This window comes from Mirounga leonina, unplaced genomic scaffold (assembly GCF_011800145.1).
Source record: "Mirounga leonina isolate KUSES-001 unplaced genomic scaffold, KU_Mleo_1.0 Mir_168, whole genome shotgun sequence".
Taxonomy (NCBI): Eukaryota; Metazoa; Chordata; class Mammalia; order Carnivora; family Phocidae; genus Mirounga; species Mirounga leonina.
Window position 1 is genome coordinate 70786688 of NW_023270426.1, and position 27446 is coordinate 70814133.

General features: G+C 35.8%; 1 long non-coding RNA gene across 1 annotated transcript in view; it reads left to right on the top strand.

Moving 5' to 3' along the window:
• Positions 1 to 27446, top strand: part of LOC118017064 — a 204937-nt gene that overhangs the window by 104919 nt on the left and 72572 nt on the right. The window contains exons 4-5 of the long non-coding RNA XR_004681046.1: positions 9474 to 9654; positions 9960 to 10098. This is a non-coding gene — a long non-coding RNA (uncharacterized LOC118017064). The remainder of the gene's footprint in view (positions 1 to 9473; positions 9655 to 9959; positions 10099 to 27446) is intronic.

The window sequence follows — 27446 nt, forward strand, 5'->3', positions numbered from 1 at the left end:
ATTTGTAAAAAACATACAAATACATTATATAAAATTATATATACATATATGTTTGTAGAGAATAAAAAATGATAGTTTGATTTAGGTAGGGCAGAGAGTTAGGTGAGGAAAGTGGGGGTGGGGGGGCAGTGCCCCAGTACATTGCATTCTTTAGAGAGTATGTTGGAGGATGTATGAGCATGAGTGGGACTTGATAGCCAAGATACTGAGAAATGTCCTTGTAGCCTGTTCTCCTTAATCCTATCCAAGGGAGTCTGAAGGCCTGGGTTCTGCCCAGGACCTGGGTTGGTCCTAGAATGTAGCGTTCTAGTTTACTTTGCCTAGCGGCTGATGGTGCCCTGGGTTTTGTATAGGTGACATCTCCAATTTAAACCAAGGTTTCTGAGGAAGTCAGTACTGGAGCAAGAGGCTGCCATGCTTGGGGGTGGCAAGTAAAGGAAAAGGTGAGCTAGAGAGCAGGACTGCCTCACTGCTAGAGATCTTGAGCTGGAGCCTGCTCCTCCTGCTAGAGTCAGAGAAGCAGGAGACCCAGGTGTAGGGCAAGCTGTAAAAGTTGAGATGAGGAGAAGAGCTTAGCACACAGGGTCCTGGAGTTTCCTTGTCTGCCTGGCTGCTTCCCACACTCCCCCTCCTCCTACCAGGGCCAAGGGTTCTACCTACCCATTGGTCAACACACCTGACAGACCTGACCACTAAGTACCATGTTCATTTTTTTCTCTTCTTCCGGAAACTTTCTTGTGGGGATGTGGGCAGAGGGAAGGCACAAACATTAACTTTGTGCCTCCTGGAGTCCAGACTGGGTTTGCCTTGTGCAGTGAGTACCAGGGATAAGAAAGAGTACCCCCACCCCTCATTATGGGGAAGAAAGTCCATGTCTCACAACCCCAGGGCTACAGAGGTCTTGGCTGCCCCTCTACTTGGGGAATGGAGCTAGATCCACCTCTGCTCCACCTCCCTGCTCCCCCAAGAGATGATCACTCCCTGCTCACCATGAGAAAAGGATGCCTTGGGATCAGTGACCCCCAGCTCCAGAGCCCTGAAGCAGTGGAGGTGTCAGTCATGGAGAGTCATTGTGGGGATGATCAGAAGAGAGAATACTTTTTCTTGAGTTTGTTCTGCTTCCACAGAACAGTTTGTCAAATTCTTCAGAAGATTTGGAAAGATATGGAAGATATGGAAAATACCTTTGATAAGTCCTCACTTGACAGACACATCTCAAACCTCATCTGAACCCCACCTGGAGGTGCTTGGTTCACCTCTCATCGGTTGCTACCAGCATCTCATAGTGACAGATCTGTAGGCCTGGCCTTCCATTCTTACTCCCCATGGGCCGAGGTCTGTGGACTGTAGCTAGCTCAGGGTGGTCTTGCCACAGTCAGAGAAAGAACACTTAGTTGTCCTAGGGTTCAGGGAGGTTCGAAAAGGTGTCTGATCCAGTAGGGACTGGGTTTTCTTCATGTAGGCAATGACTTTTTCATCTCTTCCTTCAAGATTATCTTTCTCAAGTTAGAAAGTCACTTTACTGAATTCCTGTCTTTGACCCTTCCTGAGAGCCTTCATCTCTTTTCTGGGGTTATCCTCTTCCTCTACCTCTTTCTGTGATGCCTTCTCCTTCTTTCATCCTATCTCCACAATGACCAGTGACAGAGGGCATGACCAATAATCAGTTTCAATCTTGGTGGGCTTGTTGGAGTCAGGGGCTGGGCTGCAGGGAACATGGATGGCTAAATGATAAACTCCTCAGTGAAAGGCTTGCTCTGAGAGCTGCCTTTCATGCAGTCTCTGCTTGTGGATGTGTAGCTCCTTATACGTATTGGAGTCTGAGTAGGATGATGATAGAAATGGGCCAGGGTGTTTTGGGGTGGGGTGGGGCGGGTCCCAGTGATTCTTGGGGCTGAAGTCTTGGAGATGGCTCCAGGGGTCTGGCTCTCTGCCCTGCACCTCTGGGGATGGCGGGGAAATACAGATTTGGATGACAGCGAGATCTTGGCTTCTGAGCAGTTCCATGTATTCCAGGAGGGAATAGGGACAGTGGCGCTTGTAGATCATGATGAGGTCAGGTCATTCATGTCCAGGATAGTTTTGTCCTTGGGGCTGGCAGCCAAGTCCCTGTAGCCCAGCACCTTAATATCCTTGGTGTTTGTGTGCTAGCTCTGTTTTTCCAACTGACTTGAGAACAAATGCACAACCAATAAAATATTTGTAAAAATTTGTAAAAATAAGCCAGATTATCACCAGCAGTTTGCGATAAATTAAAGTTTGGGAAAATTATTGTTAAAAGACTGTGATACAACTGTAACTTGAAAAGTTTAAAGCAACTGTTTTTTAAAAACAAATGTTTAATTTTGTGTAAATGCCTAATAGTAGGCTATATGTGGGATTTTGGTAAACTAGATGTAAGAACAATTTAGGTCTAAATAAATGAACATGGATGTATTCATAAATAAATTTAATGTCATATATAACATATATGACATTAATGTATTCAACGAGCTGGAAAACATTTACCAGAATTAAATTTTTTTTAAAGATTTTATTTATTTATTTGAGACAGAGAGAATGAGAGGGAGGAGGGTCAGAGGGAGAAGCATACTCCCTGCCGAGCAGGGAGCCCGATGTGGGACTCGATCCTGGGACTCCAGGATCATGACCTGAGCTGAAGGCAGTCGCTTAACCAACTGAGCCACCCAGGCGCCCCGAATTAAAAATCTTAACAGATGATATATACACATGAATTGAAGTGGATATATAAAAACAATTTTCCCTACAACTCAGTTAATAGTCTTGAACAACCCTTAGTGCTTATACTCCATTGGGTCACGTCTGTAAATCAACATCAAAATCTGACTGCTTCAATGAATCAGTGATTTCTTATTTTTTGAAGACTCTCCATTTTTTGCCTTGATCTCTTGAGATGCAGTTGTTTGTTTGTTTATTTATTTATTTCATTTATTTATTTTTAACCCCTCCCCACCCAATTTCTATTTGACTACTTTTATTTTAGTTGCGGCATGGTGGTAGCAGAACAAAAGAATAGATTGGGAAATCAGGAGAACAACTACTACAGAGCCAATGCAAGCAGATTTAGGTATACTAATTAGTGGTTTTCAAGAATGTTCAATATAGATGTATTTTCCTAGAAAAGCTTCAGCTACAAACAAAACAAAACATAGATAGGTGAATTGGCAAAGAGTTACTTTGCAGACTGCCAACTCAGTGTTACATTACTTCACGGTTTTTTACTATGAACTTAAGGGCAACCAGGACTTCTTCAGTTTTTGCTTATGAAAGCAAAAGGAAAACCTTCTGTTTTAAGTAGGATGTGGCTTGTAGAAGCATCTTATTAAAATGACATTCTCCCTGTGGGCATATGTATTAAGAACCAGTTCACCCAGCCTAAAATCAATTACTTCTGCCTATGGTAAAGAAAGTCTGAGTTAAACATAATTCTCAGAGGTAGTTAGCATTCCATTGAAGGTTATTGCTTCCATCCAAGAGAGGAGTTACCCAATTTAATCAATTCTCTGAATGTTAAACCTCAGATGGTAAACAACTTAAATTATATAAACAGTGCGATTATTAAGTGTAACAATTAAGACACTGTGTTTTAACTAGATAATTCACAGAGTAATCACTGGTTAGCCAGAGAGTTCTGGTGGTTTAATACTTATTTGGACTCTTACTCAGAAGTGAACACAAGACACCTTTGCATATTAACTTATTTCCATGGCTCCAGATTTGCCCTCCTCTCATATGTTTTGCATATAGCAGTCAGAATTTTCTTTCCAAAGGAAAAACTTAGGTTGCTCTTCTGCTTAAAAGAATCACTTTGCTCTTCTGTGCTCTTTTGGTAGAATTCAAACAAATTTATGTGGTTTAGTGGGTGCTTCATGATCACGCTATTTGCTTCCTTAGCATCATCTTTTTATCTCTGTGTGTCTTTCCTTTCTTTGACTTGACTTTTACACTCTGGTCATTCTGGATTTTTTTTTTTTTTTTTTTTTTTAGTTTCTCCAGACATGATAAAATCTCTCACTTCTGGACATTATTATAAGCTGTTGCCTCTATCAGGGACTTTCTTCTCCTACTTTTTGCCTAACTTATTTCATCATTTATTTTGCAACATAGTTACCAATTCCACTGGACATCTTTCCCTGACTGGCCAAGATGGAATTGATATTCTTTCTGCATAGTCCCGTAATGCTCTGTTTTATACCTGTGGTGAGTCTCTCCATGCTGAACTTGCTGGCTTATTTAATCCTATGCCTCTTCTTCACACTGTTGTATTCCTATAGGGTAGGCATTAAGCGGGTAGTAGTTGTTCAAACAAATATTTATTGAATGATTGCATGATAAACTCTTAGTTAATGTAAAGGTGTTTCTCAATCTCTTATGGGTAATAAAGAAATGATTCTCAACGCATCCTGGAAATTTGATCCACTTCCATTAAAAGCTATAGCTTACTTTGCAGTGGTTTTAAAGGAAAATGGGAGGCATAGGAACATCATTATAGGAGGTGTGTGTGTGGGGGAGGGTATATTTAGTTTGAAGAGTTCCCAGGTAACTCATACATTCCTCTGCAGCAATACGGCTTCTGAACAAGATTCAGTAATTTAAGCACAGAAGTTTGAGCTCTTCCTAAACCAGCTACATTTTAAATACAACTTGAAAGTCTTTACACCTAAACCTTGGGGAGGGAAAAAGAAAAAGACCTTATCATTTGGATGTTACAAGGAAAGAAGAAAATGGCTAAGCAATTACCTGTGCCTCCATTTTCCCATTCTAGTTTTAATAGTTTCATTTCTCACTTGGGAATTCTTTTACTTTCCATTAATGTTAATGGCTCCTTCAAGATCAGAACTTAGCTGTACTAGCCCCCTGTTTAAGAGGTATGTGGAGGTGCTTGTTAGGTCCTAGGGTTTACCCAAATAGCATGAATCTTAAACTACAGACAGAAATCTTATCTGTAAGCAGCTACTGTCCCTTTTTATAGTTAGAATTCATTAAAAGATTTGGGCCCTGTATTCATACTAAAAAATGAAATAATACATGGATATTAGAAAGTAAAATGTTTAGAGATTTTAAAAAAGCAAATAGTGGCTTTCGGAATCATCAGCTTTTAGGGAAAAATTAGGAAGGGGCTTCAGAAGGTTCAGAATTCTCTTTTATATCAATAAGGAATTGGCAGGTACTGTCTTAATCCTGGACAGGATTTACTTAAGTGTTGGGGAAGCATAAGGGAAAAATGGTTTTACTGAGCTATTTTTAAAATTTTTGCACCGTATATCTTAGAGACGGAATGCTTTTATAGAGAGGAACTTGCTATTTGAGAACAAATCTTTGAGGATCATGATGGATCAGTCAATTAATGGTATAGAGATAGGAGGCTCACCTCTTAAAAAAGCAAATTTGACTCCTATATCACACAATATAAAGTTGATGACTTAAATGTAAAAAGTGTTTTGTAGTGCTTGAGGAAAATACAGGTAAATTGTATAACTACTGACATTAGTAAGTCATCTAAAAACCTAACACCAGAAGCCAAAATCATCATAAACCTCTCTAGTAAAATTCACCACAAAAAATTAAAATAGATATTTTTCTCTCATATATAAGTCAGGTTGGGGAAGTGTTTGAAAAATATATATCTAACAAAGAATTTTCTTTTTTAAAAAGATTTTATTTATTTATTTGACAGAGAGAGAGAGAGTACAAGCAGGGGGAGGGAGAAGCAGGCTCCTGCCGAGCAGAGAGCATGACGTGGGGCTCGATCCCAGGACCCTGGGATCATGACCTCAGCCAAAGGCAGATGCTTAACCGACTGAGCCACCCAGATGCCCCTAACAAAGAATTTTCTTAATTTATAATGAAATTTCACAAATAAATAGGAAATAAAAATGGAAAAAAATGAAAATCTTTATGCTAAAGTGTTAAATAGGCATTTCATACATGCAAAAGAATAACCAGTGAAATGAAAATGTTGAAAATCAGTAGCAACATGAAAAGATGCATTATAGGGGTGCCTGGGTGGTTTAGTTGGTTAAGCGACAGACTCTTGGTTTCGGCTTAGGTCACGATCTCAAGGTGGTGGGATTGAGCCCTGTGTTGGACTCCATGCTGAGCATGTGGAGTCTGCTTCGGACCCCCCCCCTTGCCCCTCCCCCCACTTGCTTGCACACTCTCTCTCTCTCCAAAATGCATAAAGTCTTTAAAAAGAAAAAAAAAAGATACATTATAAAAAATGATATGTAATTTACATCCTTTTTGACAAAGGACAAATAGTTTGGTAATGCCATATGTTATCGGAGGTATGGGCAGAAATATACTCTTATACACAGCTTGTGGGGTATGCATTGATACCCTTAAGAACATTCAATTCTATTGGCATTGAAAGTTTGCATACAGAATTTATTGTAAAGATAAAAGTAAATCAATGATAAAGATGCATGTACAAAGATATTATTTTATATCCAAAATGTTAAGTTCCATGGGAGCCCAGAATTAGTCTATTTTATTCTGTTCTATGAAAATTATCTAGAACAGTGTCTGACACATGGTAGGTACTTAATAAGTACTTATTTTTGTTGTACTTGTTTGTAATAATGATAAAAAGCAATTTAATGTGGGGTGGCTGTGTGGCTCAGTCAGTTTTAAGCATCTGACTCTTAATTTTGACTCAGGTCATGATCTTGGGGTCATGAGATCAAGCCCCATGTCAGGCTCCGTGCTCAGTGGGGAGTCTGCTTGAGATTCTCTGTCCCTCTTCCTCTGTCCCTACCCCTGTACACGTGTTCTCTCTCTCTAAATAAATAAATCAATAAATAAAATCTTTTTTAAAAAAGCAATTTAATGTGTAAAAATATAGAAATGGTTATATAAATTAGGATACATTCAAGAAATAAACTTTTATGCAGTTATTTATTTATTTATTTTTAAAATTTTGTTTATTTAGTTGACAGAGAGAGACACAGTGAGAGAGGGAACACAAGCAGGGGGAGTGGGAGAGGGAGAAGCAGGCTCTCCGCTGAGCAGGGAGCCTGATGCGGGGCTTGATCCCAGGACCCTGGGACCATGACCTGAACCAAAGGCAGATGCTTAATGACTGAGCCACCCGGGTACCCCTTTTATGCAGTTATTTAAAAGAAAGATAGGAAAAGTGTGTTATGCAAGGACTTTTATTTTATATTATATATGTACATATATCATTTAAAAAGCAGGTAATTTAACATTATGTTCAGTATAGTCTCATGTTTCTAAGTGTTTTAAAATGGTGTACATTGAAAGGTTAGCTGTGGTGAGATATCATGTAATATTATTTTTTCTAATGTCATATTGTTACGTGTTACTTGCCAAATAAAATAATAAAATGAATTAGTGAAAAATTCATGTGAATAATTCTCCACAGTTTATGGAACACATTTCATACTGATTAATATTGCTAAAGGCTTCTGTGATCTTACTCCCATTGTCCTTTGCATTTTAATCAACTACTTTCTCTTCGTGTACCCTTTGTTTCAGGCAACCTGAGCCCCTAACTTATCTACAAAGATAACTTCATTCTATTATGTCTATTTTAACATTGCTTCAAATATTTTCTTTTTCTGAAAAGACCTTACCTTTTATTTCTGTTAAAATTCTTTTATTTGTCCAAGATGTCTTAATAATAAAATCTTCAATTTTTGAACACATAATTTTTAATTTAAATTATTTTCATTCCTCTATTTTGTATCGCTCTTGTGGCATTTAACTCTTTACATATTATATTTCTGTTTTCTAAACATGTAATTTTCACTATAGAATACGTTTTTTGATGATATGGACTAATGTCTTATTTATCACTTTACACCGTATAATGCAGAGCAAAACACCTTGAGTAGAGCAGATGATTTTTTTGAATTACTGAGCTGAGATGTCAGAAAAAAGTTCGAATACAGTCTTACTCCTATAGAAGAAAAAAAAGGAAAAAAGATAATGTTTATAAGGTAGCTTAAAGTTCTAAAGGGAAAGTTCAAAATATTTGGCAAGTTTTTATTTCGCTTACAAAATAAGAGTTTATGTATATATTCTTAAATTTAACTAATTCAAGTATAGAGCGTTGGAATGAGGGATATTTTTAAACCATTGTTTTATTCATTCTGGGTCATTGTTTTCTGTCATTTTACGGCAATTAATATATGTCACTGATCTTATCAGATCACACATGCAGGAATCAGAGCAAATGTGATTTTGAAGCTCTCCTGAGTAAGAGATTTGGACTGATATATGCCCGCAGAAGTTTTTGTGATTTTCTCTAACTTCCAAATATCTGAAATCTTTCAGAGCTGATCCATCTGAGAATTTAAGACCAGAAAGTTTAGATAAGCATCTTAGGAATTATGACTATGTTTTCTCAAATGTGGCAGGTGTGCAGCACTTTATTTTGGCTTTCATACAGAATCTTAATCCATGCAGGAAGTATGCCACTTTATCTGTCTCAGTCATTAGTTCTACTGACACCACTAAGTTGGGAGATCCAAATTGCAATCACGGATAGCACACACCTGTTTAACACTTAACAGCTCTTGTCATGGTGGTCATTTAAAAAGAAGGTGGTTTTAAATGCATCCTTGTTTTCCTGGGCAAGTCATTGTGGGGTAGGCACATTTCCTCACCGAGACACTTGTCTGACCTTGCTTCTGTGGCCATCGAGTCCTTCCACTCTGCCATTAGCAAGCAGTCATTCAGCTGTGAGGTCCCTGTTGCCTCGGCTGGACCCTCAAAGCACTCTGAACTTAGAGTACTCAGATGCTCCAGGACTGGCTATTTTTATTTCTGTTTTTCCCAAGAATGGCCAAGTAGGTATGTGTTAGACTTGAGTTTATGAAAGAGCCGAAGCAAAGCAGCCTGTTCCACAGTGAAAAACAGGGAAGTCTCACTATGAGTTGCCCCAACTCTCTGAGCTGGGGATGAGCTGTGCTGATTTATTTTGAAAGGGTTTTTGCTCAGATCTCATTACAGTGCTTAAGAGGCTGCCCCAACTGTCCTCAGGTATGAACAGGAGAATAAACTACAGCCCAGGGAGAGGGTTGAGCACAGATGTCCTATTGATATAGGGCCTTTTTCTTTATTATCAACAGCAACAACAATAATAGCAACCGTCACCATCACAAAAAACAAAGATATTTTCTATTTTTGCTTATACCCACAATGCATGTCTAGTCAGGTTGCCCATTTGCCTGGAGAACACCACTAAACTGCTTTCAGACCATTTTTTTTCATGTTACTCATATGATTATGTTGTAATGTTGCAGATGTGATCATGGATATTTAAAAAATACAGTTGAATTGTATTGTAATTTGCTTTTTTCCCCTCGGTTTTCAAAGCTCAGGCACTTTAACAGTTTACAAAAATATTTTAGGGTTTCATTTTTTTCCAGATTAAGACAATGTATGCCTATAGCATTATTTAAGAAAATGGTGTTTTTCTCTTTCAGACTCATTATCAGAGAGCTGAATTCTAAATCAGAGACTGCGGAGGAGAGATGTGCAACCTGAATAAAACATTTCCAGAAGAGCCTGAATAATGGTCCTGAATAAAGGGAACTGAAATGTTCTTGAATTATAATTGGGAAAATTTTAAGTGTGTGTACTCAGGAACACATGTACTAAGAAGAGGTTAGTTATTATTATTCTTTGTGCTATTTAACATTTATGGGGCCCCCAAAGTATTTTTAGTTCTGAATTGAACAGAAGTGGTCTGATAAGTGAGCTCCCAACTAAATTAGCCATGTGGAGATTCACCTGTAATCATTCTCTGGGTGGAGAGAGGCAGTGTTGATAAACTACTCCTGAATAAGTGGACTGTTTATACAGCCATAGAGTCTAACTCACAGCAAAATAAAATAATTAGTTCAGACAAATATGGCCTTTAAAAATATCACTTGACCCTTTTTTTCTTTTACCTAATTTCTCTGTGGCAGGGCATTCAGAAATTAGCAAACACATTTGTTGGGTTGATACAAGTTTACTGAGAAATTGGAGAAGGAAGTAAAGATGGAAAGATGAGGAAGACTAAAGATTAGGGTCAATCTCTGACTCCAACAGCTTTATGCTCCACAGGTAAGTAATTTAATATTGTTTCTTCTTTGTCTCATATCAACAATATAGAATAAAGAGTGATGGCGACTTTTGAGAAACTGCCTCTGATACTTAATTCTGAAAAGCTATGGTAGAAAAATTTCTGAAACAGTAAATATTATAGCCCAGAGGAAATTAAAAAATAAGAATGCTTAATCCTATGATAATTGAATACTAGATAGAGTTGAGAAAGGTAGATATGTGAGCTGTGATAGAATCTATAAGAATGAATACATGCTTCTAGATGTAAATTTCTGTGCCTGTTACTTAATAGGCACAAAAGTAAAAAGTGGTCCTACCACCTAAGAAGAAACCAAACATCCACCCGTAATTATAATATAGGGGACACTTTGAATTCTAAGCTAAGAAATATAGACTTTATTCTCTAGCCATTGGGGAGCTGTTGAAAATATTTGAGCAGGTGAGTGGCATGTCCAGAACTGTGTTTTATGAAGATTAACCTGATGGCATTTTCAGGATTGATTAGCATGAAGCCTGTATTGTGACAGAACAGATTGTGGTAATGCAAGTCTGAAATATGGTGGTGGCAATGAGAATAGAAAGGAAGAAATTGATTTGAAAGATCCATGACAGTGGACTACAGGACTTGATTATTAAATATGTGACCTGCAGTAGGGACATGTCAGTGATGACTCCAGATACTTTGAGACTGGATGAGAAACCAAGTATGGAAGTTTCAGAAAGAATGTCCTGACTTTCAATGGTTTATTATTATCTCTTAGATGCTGTGAGTCATGTAATCGATTACATTCTAAAAATCTTGGGCCCAAATCCATGTTCCACATCTACTAAGCATGCTGTGTCATCCTGCCATTTATTTTTTGCACAGTCATGCATTGCCAACCATAGGTATGACATTACTGAGAAGTATAGCATGTGGGAAAACTATAGTTGACTACACCAAGAGAATGCAGAGAAATTTCATTTAATGTATTTTTAAAAATTTAACTTCAGTAAATAAAAATTTTAGTAAAAATCCACTTCCAAAATAGACCAGATCATTGAGTTAGAAATCTTTTGTAAATTTATCTATCTCACTGAAACCAACACTAAACACACACACACACACACACACACACACACAGGTAACTTTTCTCTGAGATCACTGTTAGTTGTTCAGGAAATATTGCTGAAGTGGTGTAATGTGCTAGGGCAGATTCTTTTAGAATTTTTATATTATGCAATGTGCATTTCATTTTAAAGAGTTCAAACCACCCCTTACTGACTCGAAAGTTAATGTATCTCACACTTACATTCTCCTTTGCATTTTTAGCAAGTTTCAGCCGAGTGCTTATTTAACTGCTTCACATGTTCACAAATTGCCAAGATCCTGAAGGACATGTATTTCTACTCTTCTCTCCACATATTAAAGCATACGGGTTTTAAATAGATGCCTTATACTTGAAGCATCCCCTAGACTCATTTAAATGGTTCAGAAAACTGGTAAAGTAATAATTCCAGTAGACTCTTTTGCTTAAAGGGATTGGGACTATTCTTTGTGGAAATATATGTGTGCCATTTAAAAATTTTATTCATAGGGGTGCCTGGGTGTCTCAGTCATTAAGCGTCTGCCTTTGGCTCGGGTCGTGATCCCAGGGTCCTGGGATCGAGCCCCGCATCAGGCTCCCTGCTCGATGGGAAGGCTGCTTCTCCTCTCCCACTCCCCCAGCTTGTGTTCCCTCTCTCACTGTGTCTCTCTCTATCAAATAAATAAATAAAATCTTTAAAAAAATAAAAAAATATAAATTTTATTCATATGTAATTATTCTGCAGAAAAACAAAAACATGATTGGTAAAACCACAGTTAGTAAGGCATTTTACTAATTTCATTTGTGATTTTAAATATATTCCACTTTTATTTTCCTCTTTTTAAATTTCTTGTCTTTAAAACTTTATTTTCTTTAACAATATGTGTTTTCATTCTCAAACTGTAGAGGTATCATGGTGGTACAAAAAGCCAGAGGATAAATGTCACTATCTTTATGGAAAGTATGAAAATGTTACTCTAATTTTTGGGGAGAGGTTCTAGCAGTAAAATAAAGCTTTAGCAGTAAAATAAACATTTACTGTTGTTTTTGTGTGTAGGCAGCATTCACAGGAATTTAAGTGATAAACTCAAAATTTCAAAAGGATGTAAGGTTTGGAATAGGCAGCTTTATACTCTGCCCATGTTTCTGGAGGACTTGCTCACAAAGTGATGTGAGCTTCGTGGCCAAGACTTCCAAGTATTAGGATCAGACAAATTTGTTTGTGTTCTGATTCCATTATTAACTAGCTGGGAGGCCTTGGTATTTATTTAATTTCTGTAAATGTTAGCTTCATTGTCTGTAAAATAGGAGTATTACTATACTATGTGGTTACAAAGATGAAATAAGATATTGAGTGTAAAATACTTAGTACACCCTGTCACATGATTGGTGGTTCACCTATGTTGCTTGTATTAATTCGCACCTGCTATTAGCATTATATGGTGCTCGTAAGAGAAGATACCTGTTTGATATTGTGAATTTTAAACACCTTCCTAGGGCACCTCATAAGTTGGACAGTTGTTTTTCTGTTCATTGCTGTGTCAACTTTGTGTTTTTTCCTTCACTACCCCATACATCTCTACATTGTCATTGTGATTTAATAATCTGGTTGCCTTTGTTACTACAAGGAAAGTGTGGCTTCCTGAGTACTCGTTCTGGGAGTGGATATGGATCTCCCAGTATACACTAAGTGGGGATAGGTTTGTGTAAAATCATATCTAAACCTAAAATTCAAATATTGTTCATTACAAATTTTATTTGTATATTTCCATCTTGACTGAAAACCAAAATATTTTATCAACTTGATAAAGTATGGAGAGTGATCCTGGGGATTGTCTGGGTTTCTCTCCTTCAACACAGGCTTAATTTTGGAAGTGTGTGTGTGTGTGTGTGTGTGTGTGTGTGTAAACAAAGTTGTTTAAAATCACCAGTTAACATATTCTCCTTGTCAAAGATCAGAGTTAATGAATGCTTGGCTCTTTAAGGTTAAAGTATTTTGAACATTTTGAGGATTTCTTATATGTGGAAAGATTTGGAGTTGTCCTTCATTCATAGGTGGGTGTGAGATTATCTGAGGAGCTGTGTCCTTCTCAGACCGGGACTCTTTGAGTGTGGGTTCTCAAAACGCAGGGAATTAACCACTGCTAGGACATGAGCTAATTTTAGGTAGGAGAAAAACAAACACTTTTTAACTTTAATAGCTGAGATTTTTAATTTAAGTGTGGGGTAGTAAAATAACAGCTAGTGAAATAAACCAGAGATTTCATGAGATAACTGGAATTAGTGTGAAATCAAATAGGTAGTGTCAGTAGCAAATATCTGTATTCTTTTCTCATGATACATGACATGTCTTATAAGGATTTGGCCAGAATTATGAAGATATTATATAAATGATTGAAGTTTTGTTAAAACTGCCCTTAAAAGGGAAAAAAAATCAGGTGAATCATGTATTTTTCACTCCATCTTATTTCAGTGATGGATACTGAGCATTTTGTGCTTTCACCACCAATGAACAAGGGTGAATGCATTAGACTAATATCTTCCAATGGAGAGAATATAAGCAACTTTGTATGTACTGTCTGCTAATGCATTTCTTTTGCTTACTTTGGTTTAAGGTAACACAGCAACTCATTTTAAATTGTACATTGTGAAGAAAGCCGATCAGTTTTAAGTAGGGTTCGTATTCCACGTTAGAAAATTTAAATATCCAGAGAACACATATTGGTTAAATCTGTGGGCACATTTTTTCGTTGACTTGTACATTCAACCAATACTGATTAAGCTTCTATTTTCTCTTTGAATTAATAATATACTTATTACAATATTCATTTTTTAAAATTTTAGTTTAATTTTTGTTGATATCAGGAAAAAGAAAGCACTCACACTTATTTGTTAGGTAAAATTATCATAGATTTTATTATTTTTCTTGTTGTAAGAATCTAAAGCAGTGTTTTGCAAGTATTAGGTCATGCACCATCTTAAGAAGTCTCCTGAGATACCTTCCAAAATGTAAGTTCTCTACAGGTGGGGTCTGGAAGTCCATAACTGTAATGAGTTCTTAAGGGATTTCTATTTGTACTTCAAAGATTGGGAGCCACTGAAGAAAAGAGTACGGACTGAATATAGCATTTGTGCAGAATTCTACATATAGATAGATGTTAAGCACACTCCTTAAATAATTAATAAATATGGTTCTATAATTGGAAGAATAGCTGATTGGTTTTATTCTTCTTTCATTCTCAACTCCCCTCTTTTCCTTTCCCTTTCTCCTTCTTGCTTCAAACCCCCTCCAAAGGCAACCACACATAGGTCCCTAACTCCTTAACTAAGACTACTTTGAAAAAGTTGATTCCTCCACTATTATCTTTATATACTCTTGGAGACCACCCAAGTACAATGTTTCAATTTCATTTCCTTTTCAAAAATGCTTAAGAAGTGAACAATGCACATACAATGCTCTCAATCTAGAAGCTGAAAAATAAAGTGCCTTGTTTCAGAGAATGCTGTGGCTTGAATAGGTGACTGTGCTTTAAGATATTTTCATTGATTCATTTGATTCACTTTCTGTTGAGCTGATCACAAATTGCCAGAGCAATTGTCAGTTTCAGGATAATAATATTACTACTTCTAGCTGTACCTTGGTGAGGAAAAAAAAAATAAAGGGAAAGTTAAACACATCTTGTTCTAATGCAGAGATGAATAGCACTGAAAGAGCCCCATTGTGGTGCTTCTGGCATTGGTCAACAAAGCTGAAAAGCAACATGGGACAAACAAGGAAAAATGGGGCAATGTTCCCATAAATTCAAAATTAAGTTCCTTCTTCAATTTCCGTGAAGCAAACTCCCCGTGGTGAACATCTGGCAGGCCATTAACTTTTGTTACTTTATTTTATTAAAAAATCTTAAGGTGAGAGAAATTTCTCCATTTGGAAACTTGATTTAGCATTGAGGCTAAAGTCTGGGCCATCGTGTTGTCATTTGCATAGTACCCATGATCTGAGAGAACATATTGTCCATACAACCTTTACTAAGCTTTCTACCAAAGGTTGCAATTCTTTGTCATTTTTAAAAATCATTAATCCTGAGAGTTATATTTTTAATATATAAATCAGCTGATCAGTGGCCTATATCTACTGGAGGCAAAGTGACTGTGAGATTCTTCATACTTTATGGCTTCTCGCTTGCATTTTTTTACTGTATTATTTTCCTACAGGAGCTTGAACGTCAAAACTATTTACACAGAGCTTTTTCAATGATCCATCAGAAGGATGTGAACTGTTGATTGCACCATTTTCTTTATTTGTACAGCTGCTATAACCTTCACTCTAAATCATTTTCTTACTGTGTCTTCCCTTTCTCTTTTCCTTTTCTTTTGTGAGCTGTCACTTTCTAAAGTAAACATTTCATATTCCACCATCAGAACTATTTGTGCACATTAACTTTAAAGCCATGAACTTGCTTATTAGTCAAGTTATTTTCTGTAAAAAATACTGGGTAAATGTTAGAGAAACAAATGATTTATGTTTTGTTTAATTTAATGTAATTATGAACTTCCGTCTTTATAATGTATTTGTTTGATTGCATGTATGCATCTATCATATCTCTGTCATCTATCTTAATTATTTGACATACGATTTTTAACCTAAGCAATTTAAAGTTGAAACATTTATTCAGTTTTGGGAATGATTTTAATAGATTTTTCTCTAAAATAACACAAAAATACAGTTTCTGCTTATTATAGTTACCTTGTCGCTGAACATTCATACAAGAATTACATCAAGCTGCTAACCAACCCTGTATCTTTCAAGAGTAGAAACTTTTGAATGTTCTTCTTTCAGTCTTACAAAACCTTTTTGACTATAGGCAGGCAGTGAAACTTCAATATTGACTTCTGAAACAATTCCAATAACTTTTTTTCAGTTTATAACAATTTTTTGATGTTAATATTTTTAGACATAAAAGATTAAGTAGCTGAATCTTGAGTTTTATTTTTGAATTCTAGTATAGTTCTGCATAGTGAGTTACATTAAAAACAAAAAATCATTGGTTGTTACGTATTTTTCCCCAATAGTCTCAGCTTAACTTAAATATGTACATCTGCCCAATCAGTGTACTGAATGCTGTGCTGTTTGCAAAGTGAATTTTGTAGAATTACTTTGTATTTGGCAGTAGCTCTGAAATTTGAGTTAGGGTAGATATGATTATGGAGATGAGAAGTCAAGCAGGAAAGACATGATTTTGAATAGGGAAAACAGTTCAGATTTTAAGGGATTTTTATAAAGGTTTATATGAAAAGTAAGTGCAAAGTTTTATGGTTCTAAATGTGCTGTTCTTTCCTATATAGTGGAGTTTATTATATTTTTGGAGAATTTTTAATTTTATCAAACAATTTTTAAACATATATACAAAATAGGTTATAAGAATTCAAACAATTTTTGATGTATAATTGAATCCCATAGCTCTTTGAGAGAAATATAGGACCCATAAAGTATTTTATATTTGTATTACTTTTTAATTATATGAGTAATACAGAAACACTTGATAAATTATTCTGAAACCCTGAAGTATATAGAATTAAAACAGGCAAGGCTACTTTTAAGCTTTCAGCAACAAATTCTAGTTCCTTCTACAATGTAACAATGCAATTTCCTTATCTATTTACTACTACTTGATTTTTTTCTTTCATTTAAAATGTCTTAGAGTTCTTTTCATATGACTTATCTTGTTCTTTTTAATTACTTCAGAGTTTTCCATAGTAACAATATGATATAATTTTATTTAGAATTCCCTCATTATTGAGCAATTTATTCATATTTTTGCTATTAACAAACTGTGCTCCAGTGAACTTCTTTTGTGATATGTCTGTATACATAATATTTCTAACAGATATGTTCCTAGGAAAAGAATTAATGGTTCACCATCATTCTCACTTTTGAGTTTGACACATCTTGCTACAGTACCTTTCTCTATTAACAACATATAAGCGATCATTCGTCTCTACCAGTGCCAAACCAGATAAAATCAATTATAATTATTTTCTACTAATTATTACATTATTACCTCAATTTCCATCTCGTTGACTGTTGAGAGTGTAGATCAGCTTTTCCAATATTTTTCCTAGGAATTGTCTATCCCTTTTTTTTTTTTGACCATTTTTCTGTCAAGTTTTTTTTCTTATTGATATGTAGAAGTACTTTATGTAATCTAGTCAAAATCTAAACATAAAGGAGATAGAAGAGTGAGGTAAGTTCCCAGCCCTTTCTTCCAGCATCTGCAAAATATGGACATTCAAGGCACCTTTCTCATAATAAGGGCTGAATAGTTATTAGGTGTTATATCTTATGATTATATATCTAAATCTACAGTGCTCTTTCTAAAGAAGTCTATCAAGACTCTTTAAGGAGCACAAGTGTACAAAAGAGGGTAGACAAGTTCCAAAAATGTTAATTATATGTATTTCTCTTACCTAACTTGCAGATTCCCAAAGGGCATCTTTAAGAGGGTCTTCGGGCACTTGTCAAATATTAAACAGACACTCACTGTCTGATTCATTTAATCAATATGGACACAAAGGGAGTTTGCTCAGTCCTCCTCCCCAAATAGATATCTTTCTGATTCACTTAAATTTATTTTTGTATTGGATAATTTAATCAGATAATTGCTGATTGCTAATTAATTTATTATTTATAGATATAACTAATATGCCTATAAAATGGGAATTTATTTTCAAATTTAATTACCAGCTTATTTCAGATTATTAATGTTTCATGAAGTCCCAATATTAAGTCTTTTTTCAATGACTCTTTGCATTTTCAGCTCCACTGTTTATATTTGTGTATAAGTATATATTTATATATATTTGCATATTTTATCAGAGAAAGATTATTTAGAGAAGTGGAGGAAAAATGAACCTACATCTGACCAGAAGACATACCTTATTCTTGAAGAACAAGAATCTAATTCTAATGTCTGTGCAGACAGATTGTAATAGGTGATTTTCTTTTGTGAAAGAATATGTAAGGACTTTTCCTTTACAGTGTTCTCATTTTGTAATTCCCTAAAATTCCTAATAATCCCAAAGACTTGAATACTTTTATCACCTTACTGTACTTTCAATCTTTTTTGAAGTTTCTTATGCTGTTGCTCTTTTATTTGGAAACTTGATTCTTACCCACTTGATCTGTTAATTGGGGTTTTACCTTCTGAGGTTCTTGGAACTGCTTTTTCTTACCAGCTGACTCTTTGTGCTCTCAACATGCATCTTTACGCTCACTCTCTGCCTTTTCATCTCTCAGTTTATATCATCTCTCTCATTCCTCTTTTCTTCAGCTGCATTGGGCTTGTTTTATTTTGTGCACATAGACGAAAAATGCCCTCATGACAAGAAATGTCACCACTAATCTTATTTTCCATTTCTAGTGTGTATTTTATTAATTTTTTTTTTCATTTCTTAACCTACATAGCGACACAGTGCCAGGCTTATTTCAAGATTTTTAACTCAGTCAACACCAACTGGGATGTGTTAAACTAGGAGAAAAAAAGAAATCAAACAGAATAAGAATTACCAGAAATCAACTGCACTTTCTGGATGAAGAACTTTGGTAATTGAATTGTTATATAGCCACTAGGTGTAGGGAAAGGAATACAGAATGCCCAAGATAAAACTGAGGAGAATTCTTGAGTCTGTTAAATTAGATTTGAATTTGCTGCTGTGATAGAACCTATTCCTATAGGAAAGCATCATAGGACTAATCCTGAAAAGAAAATTACTGTCAGTCCTAAAGCTCATTGACAACACAACAGCATTGCCAGACATGTAGCACATTAAGTAACATAACCAAGTGCCTGGTTATGACTGACCATTAGCATCAGGAAACAAACGTCGCATATGTATTAGGTTGAGAGTAGCATTTGTCTTTTTCCCCATGTGTGAATAAGAATGGGCAAACGGAAAGATTTAAAGTTTTTCTGTTTTTGGTATTTTACTGAATAAATTGAGGCTAGCCTGGAATTTTAAAATATCTTGAAAATGTATTTTCACTGTTTTCATCACAAGCTAACTCTTTGCACATTTTGGTGTAAACATTTGTTTAAGTAACCCTACACATGTGGGTGTATGCCGTAAGGTGAGGGGGAAAAAGAGTGTCAAATAGCATAATTTTCTCCAGAAAGAACTGTTGATTTCTAATGATGAAAAATGAAATTAAGTTTTAAATACAATGAGAAATACTGACTTATGTCGTATCACAACACTGCATTGTAACGATCTTTTCCAAAGCTGGAAGTCGTCCCAACGTAATTCTAGTGTTTCTGAAAAGGATTATTATTATTTATACCTTATAACCTTTCAAAAGAATCTCATATTTTGATGCTTACAGAATATCCTCTACTCAGTCAGGTGGTTTAACACAATCCTTGAGGGTCAGATCCCTTGTTGCAGGATGGGTTTGCTGGTCTTCCATAACAATAACAGCTTTGGGTTAGGTTTTGATGTCTTATATCCTAAAAAGAAAGAAGAAGAAGGAGAAAAAGAAGAAGAAGAAGAAAGTTGAGTTTTCATTTTTTAAATAAAAACTATGAAAAATATGGTAATCTAAAAAATATATAGAGCAAAGAGTTGGGATGAAATTTAAATGTAGTCTTACATAATATGGATAGATTTTATGTAGCTTAGATTCATAATACTATTAATCTTTTTATCAAGCTGATGAAATATATCTCATCAAAAATATGTTGCCATTTTCTTGTATTTCAATGTAATTTGACTACTTCCACTTCAAAAACCACAGTTGCCTGATGGGTTTTACTAGTTATGTCTTGTGAAAGAGGCGAATTTATGCTAAGGCCATCCCAGTTTCCCTGCATTTATTGAGGATTAGCAACTGATTGGTAGATAAATGATACCCATGGAAAGCTAAGGATACATTGAACTTATAAAGCTATTCTTTTGTTTTGATTTGCAGGGATAGGGTTGGCATCAAAGGCCTGCTGTGTCTGCTTCCAATGCTTTGTACTTTATCAGTATAATCAAGAATGGCTCAAGCCTAAAGTAGCAAGGGAGGAGTCAGGTCCTCAGTTCAGATAAGGTGTTGGAGATGTAGGAGAAAACCCCTACTTGCTCAGGGCTCTGGGCTTCAGCTCCCCTATCGTTACCATGTACTTCCTCAAATGTTAGAAAAGTACAATTAGAATGACATTCCACATGGCTGGTGCACAGGATAACAATGTCGATACAAAGGATAAACAAAACCTGGACCCACATATTTTATGAGAGAATTGGGAGAGAAACACTAGCTAAAGAAAAACAGCATATAGATTTTATTACATGCTGAATACTGAGAAAAATAGAACATTTTCTTATACATTAAATTGCAGAAGTAGATATTTAGAACAATTTTGAAGTCATTGTTGATGATGGGAACAAATAGGTAGTGTTTTATATATATATATATTTTTTTTTTTTTTCATTTTCTCCAAACTGGTAAATGTTTTCTATCCCTTCTCAGCTGATGATATTGCCTTTTAGATGATTGAGGATGACTTCCTTCTAGGAGTTCAGATTATAATATAATATTTATATAAGACATTATAATTCACAAATACCTTCACATTCACTGTCTACTTAGTATGGCCTTTATTGTGTGTGTTGTGCATCTTATTCCTTAATATTTAAGGACTAAAAGGAAGACATAGTTTAGTATTCCCCATCTTACTTCACACTATTTTCTGTAAACCAAATTTTTGATCTCATGAAAAACTCCAGAGCTAGACACCAAAAAGAAAATAAAAGGACTAATCAATTTGAATAGGTAATAAATTTTGTTTCTGAATGGGAGAAACATAAAACCCATATGGAATGATGAGGAGAATAATGATGTGACGGTATATGATTTTTGAATTGCTATCTATTCTTTTAAATTTCTTTGTCCTAATGAAACTTTTTCATTCAGACAGCTAAGCATTTAGTGTTTTTGCTTCAAGAAGGGATGAGATCACAGAAAGTAAAGAAAACAAAGCACATTACTTCTTGAGTTCTGATATTCAAATTGCCAGTTCACATTAAGAGCCAATAATTATGGTTCTTTTTTTAAGATGTTATGTATTTATTTTGAGAGAGAGAGATAGAAAGCAGGGGGAGGGGCAGAGGCAGAGGAAGAGAGAGAATCTCACGCAGACTCCATGCTGAGCATGGAGACCAACGCAGGGCTCCATCTCAGGACCCTGAGATCATGACCTGAGCCAAAAATCAAGAGTCTGATGCTTAACAGACTGAGCCCCCCAGGTGCCCCATGGTTCATTTTTATATCCTACACTCCAAGAAGAAAAATAGAATTGGAAGAGAAATAATGTGTATCACAAAAGATTAAGTGAATGGGTAGATACAAAGATAGGGTGGATCCCAAACAAGAAGCTTTCAGAGCCATTGCTTGCCAGGAATGGGCTTGGGTAGAGCACTGAGGTTTCAGGGCAATTTGAGGGCATAGATGACCTGCCCTTCCCTTTCTGTACAAAGTTCAGGTAGCATCAGGACAGAGGGGAAGTGGCTGTGAGGTATGTCTAGTCAGGGAGAAACAGATAGGGAGCAAAGTAGTTCATGCACTCCAGTGAAGTTTCCAAATAACAGAATGAACTCATTTGTCTCTGGCCAGCTTATATTAGTAATGAGTGAAAAGGGGTTTCTGAAGAGACCATGTAATTGGGAACAGGGGTGGTTTAATGTTCTCTATAGGTAGTGATGTTTGTACACCTGATAGAGCTATGTAGATGGTTCTACGCCACCCCTGGCAGAATGTAATCCCCTTAGGGGTGCCTGGGTGGCTCAGTCGGTTAAGCGTCCACCTTCAGGTCAGGTCATGATCCCAGGGTCCTGGGATCGAGCCCCGCACCGGGCTGCCTGCTCAGCGGGGAGCCTGCTTCTCTCTCTGCCTGCCACTCCCCCTGCTTGTGCTCTCTCTCTCTGTCAAATAAATAAAAGCCTTAAAAAAAGAAAAGAAAAAAGAATGTAATACCCTTAAACCTAACGCAACCCTGGGTATAGTTAGGAGGAGGCCTAGATTGATTGGAACTATGCTTCTATCACTGAGTGGAATAGAGATTAATAAATAGATTTTTTTCTTAAATTAGATTTAGCAGATTAAGGCTGCCCTGTTAAGTAGAAGGCCTCCTTTCCCTGACTAAAGGAGGTTCTTTGGCAACATGGTTGTTAGGCTTGAGAAATTTGGTATTAATTTAAAAGGTTGAAAAATTAAGTGAAACTAAAAATTAAAACAAAACAACAAAAACCTGTCACATGTGCTGGTTCAGATGAGTTATTAGTTACTTGTATTTAAAATTCAATGCTACTTAGTATGTGATTAGTAGGTTGTAAGTGATTACTGTGTTGTAACTAAGAAGGAATGGTATAAAATAATGTGTAATTTTGATGACAAATTATTTAAGGCAGCATCTTATTAGTTTTAGTGTTTTAATGGGTTTGACTATCAATTGCATACTAATTATGCTTCATATTTCTGAATTTTATCTCTGGTTTATTATGTAGATTTTAATTTCCTCTTATGAGTGTAGCCTTTTAACTGTTTCAGAGTGGGTCTTTTTTTTTTTTTTTCTGTACTTTTGCTAGACTTTCGATTTTGTTTAACCGTGTTTCAAAAATACATATTCAAATAAATTTTCCTCTTTATACTGGTGCCCTGCTGGCTCATTTGATAGAACATGCAATTCTTCATCTCGTTCAGGGTTGTGAGTTCAAGCCCCACATTAGGAATAGAGTTTACATTAAAAAAAGAAAGAAAGAAAAAAGACACCATTTTAAAATGGGCTATCTGTTACTTCCATGTCTAAGTTATTTTCATTCAGCTTAGCTAATGATACATAATTTTGAGTTTCACAAGCATACCAGTTGGCTTATTTCAGTTGGAGATTAAATTTATAGTAACTTATGGAAACTCAAGGCAATTGACATCATTCAATTACTTGACTCTTCCAACAGTCGCATCTTCTTCATGAGAGAGAATTTGTGTATAATAAGAGCTAAAAAATCTTCAAGTGGACCTGGGAAAAATGGATAACAGGTAAATACATGCAGAAGCCTGAATGATCTTTTCAAAATGCAAATGCAATCATATTATTTCCCTCTTAAAAACGTTCTATGGCTTCTCGTGGCATTTAGAATAAAGTGGGGAAAAATATTTACCTTTACCGACAAATCCTGGTATGATCTATTCCCTGCCTACCTCTCAAACTTCACCTATGTCTCTTTGTCTCCTTCTGCAGCTTTATTGACTTTTTCAGTTCCTCCAGTGTCTCATGCTCTTTCCTGCTTTGGTGTCTTTTGTATGTACTGCTTCCCATGCTTGAAAGCTTTTCTTCCCGGCTTCTTCAATCTGGCTTTTACTCATCTTTCAAGTCTCATCTTGAAATATAATTTCTTCTGGGGGCGCCTGGGTGGCTCAGTCGTTAAGCGTCTGCCTTCGGCTCAGGTCATGATCCCAGGGTCCTGGGATCGAGCCCCACATCGGGCTCCCTGCTCGGCGGGAAGCCTGCTTCTCCCTCTCCCACTCCCCCTGCTTGTGTTCCCTCTCGCGCTGTGTCTCTCTCTGTCAAATAAATAAATAAAAAATCTTAAAAAAAAAGAAATATAATTTCTTCTGTTACTCTGGACACTGGAGTGCCATTCTATAATTCTAGACAGAATTATGTAATTTCTCCTGAATAGTACTTTTTCATGGCTTTTTCTATCACCTAGCTCATATCTTGACACATTAAGGGCATTCAAGGAATGCTTATTGACTGAGGGATCGTTGGACTTCTGAAGCCTCTCAGACTATATTTCTTAAGTATCAATACATCTTTATGTGAGAGTTACTGAGATCTTTGCTATTTCACTACCTCATCATACTTCATACCCCAGTGACTGTATACTTCCATTCCAAATTAGTGTTTAGTTGCAAGTTCAAGAGCTTTTGATCTCCAAATTCATTGCTCTAATCTTCAACACTCCAATTCCAAGTCTTTAATGTTTTCCCTCTTTCCCCAAGTTCTATCATAAGGGCCGATTGGGAAAGACGGTGCTGGGAAGGAGAAGTTGAGCAGAGCAGCTCAGACATTCCTCTGGAAATTTCCATGTTTATGGCCCTTTGAGATGAGGCAACAGAACATGCTCATTTCAGCCATCAGATAAAGAAACTGCTTCCTAATGTTTTATATCCTGATGTAAATGGGTGAGGAAATATGAGGACGGATAGGAGTAGATTTCTCAGTCTGTAAATTTACCTAAAAGCTTGATGGCAAGCATTACATCATGGGGTATTTATATCTATGGAAAAAGAAACTGCATTTTTTTTTCATTATTTTATTTTCTAGTTTAAGTTTCTTTCTCTTGCATAACTCATTGTGCAGTGAGAGTCCCCACGGATCAGTTGGCTGAGCAGCAGTCTGGAAACTCAGGTGCTCTGTAGCCCATCCCCTGCTGGGTTTTTAATGTGCTGTGTAACCTTGAACATGCCTCTTAATATCTCTGTGCTTCAATATCAGGATCTGTAAAAGAGTGGAAAAAAGTATTAAACTTTGGGCATATTTGTGAGGAAAAACTAGTAAATGTGGTTGAAAAGCACTGTGAAAATATAAAGTCCTGACCATAAGAAAAAGAGAAAATCAGCCAAACCCTAGAACAACTGAGACTGTCCTTCAATGTACTTATAGATGCTGATGGAGAGACTGAGTTTTGATGTGAGGAAAATTTTCCTGACAGTAAGTTGTTAAAATAGGCTACCTCTTTGGCTTATAATATTTCCCTGCTGTTTCACATTTTATTATGACAGTGCCAATCTCTCATCAAAGTATATGTGGAAGCTATAAAATAGAAATTGTCATAACTACAACCAGTTATATGAGACATGGCCAGGCTTTGAGTAAACAGCCTTTGTTAGTGGTCACGTTTTATCTGTATCTCAGATAACTACTAGGCTGGTACTAGCAGAATTTGTCAGGAAAAATAATGGGTTTTTTTTTTTTGTGGCTTTAGAATTTTACAGCTTAAAGTATTGTTCTTTCCAAGAATATTTGCTTAATTAAATACCAATCCAGAAATGGCAAATTGTTGAATTTCAGGCCCTTGAGAATAGGGGAAGAATATTATATCTGTGTACATTTTAGGGGCTACAGGAACCACATCCTATGTAGTCATTTATTTTCTTCTTATTTCCAAATGTATTACCAGATGTATTTAACCTCTTTCTAGAATACATGGGAAGGAGCTGACATCTGATAAGGAATGACCTTCTGGAGGAAAGGATTAAAATAGTGATTTAGGAATTGATGTGGATATGAAATATTGTTTAAGGGGATTCTAAAATATTTGCCTTTAGAAGTCATATAATGATTTCATAGAAACACATTAGTTTCCAGAAATCCACTGTTGTTCTCTTGAACTTTAATATTAAAGTTTATTAGATCTACTTTTTTATAGTTGAAACATCGGTCTCCTGAATGTGTGCATGATCAAAGACCCCACCTTTGAAATCAATGTCTTTGCAGTGATATCTAAGCAAGATTAAAATGTTGCTAATAATATTGAAAGTCTTAATTAAATGTAAAAGCCAATGTAAAAATTCTGTGGCATTACCATATGGTTAAGAGGTTTGCTTTGCATTTTTAAAGATTGTCCTAGATATGTCAATAAACTCTGATGGATGTGCATAATATTTCCATCAATTTATCTGAAGTAAATCTTATGATTCTTACACAAGAGAAAGGAGCTTGAAGATTGTGAGATCATTTTGGTTTTATCTACAGTTTTTAAGTTGAAATATTTAGTAGTTTTATTTCAAGTTTTTGTCCCTAACTTGTCTGTCCTTGATGAAAAACCTCAAAGAATTTGGAAGCATGATTTCAATAAATTAGTCAATTTGCAGTTTTTCCTAATTGAAATCGAAACTTTTAAGCATACAGCTTTTACTTGTAGCTATAGTATGTTACATTTGATTGTTTAATTGTTGAACGTATAGTGCAGGCCTTTCTTAACATATATTTCACATACAACTTTCAGTTTCTGAGCTATGGTCATATCTTAAATGGATATTAAATTATCTATCCACTCTTGGCCTTGAAGTTTCTTTTTGATATGGCCCTTTTCTTTCTGTTTTTGGTTTTTGAATTTATAAAAAGCAGTGGTGGCAAATGCTTTCCTTTGAATTATGGCATGTTTAAAGAAGTTTAATTAATATCCAATACAACGTATAGAATTAACAGCATTTTAGGCTCTTCATTTAGTTTTCTTCATGATCACAGTAAGTATATCTTTTTCCAAGAGGAATATACAGTGTTTCCCTTCAACAGCATAGGTTAAAATGAGAGAATCTTAAAGGAATAATGGAAGAAAAGCAGATCCAATGAAGGCAAGAGCTATATCTTACTTAGAAAACCAGGAGCAAAATTTATAGTGCACTCTTTAAATAATATGTTAGTTTGACTCCTCCTGTGCTATATAATTTCATGCATTTAATGTGAACTTGGGGACTCATTTATATGTAGACCAAGTTAATCTTACCTGCGTCTGTACCAAGTGAAGTTGCTGCAACTTATAGGACAGGCAGGAGAAGCAGTAACTTATTCATATCAGTTCTCTGAGACTAGTTGAATCTTACTGGCTTATCACAAAACATTTGTTTGATAGAGTGTGCAAAGCAGCATTTAGTATGTTAAGACTTTCTCGTGTGGCATAAAATCCTATTGGTCATTAATAATATTAAGACTTCTGTAATTCATATGATCACTAAAATTGAAATTACATGCTCTATTCATATTCTGTTCACAAATTATGTGCTCTTTCACAATGGAAAGTGAAGAACTGAAGAACTGACAGTTATTTCCTGGAATATACTCTATTGGCTAAAAAAAAAGTTAAATAAATATCTTGCCTTCAGATTTCATCTATAGGACAATTCTTTTCCTAAGATCTGTTTTACACATACCTCTCAGTACATCACGATATTGTTCATTTTTTCTTTCTTGGTGAGGATTGACTAGTTAATGTTTACAAAGTATTTTGAAGGTGTAAAGTGCTATGCAAGTGCTAAACCCAATAAAATGTATTTTATACTGAATCTGAGAGCTGATTTGTGCAGCATCGAGCTTTGTGAGTGAATAGAGCAAAGATGATTAAAATCAACATCATTTGTAATTTAAAATACTGTGAACAACAAAGAAGATCCAACTATGGCTTTCGTTTTGGCAAGCTGCAAATATAGATTGCTGAACAGCGGTAGTCTGTCAATATAAAGCA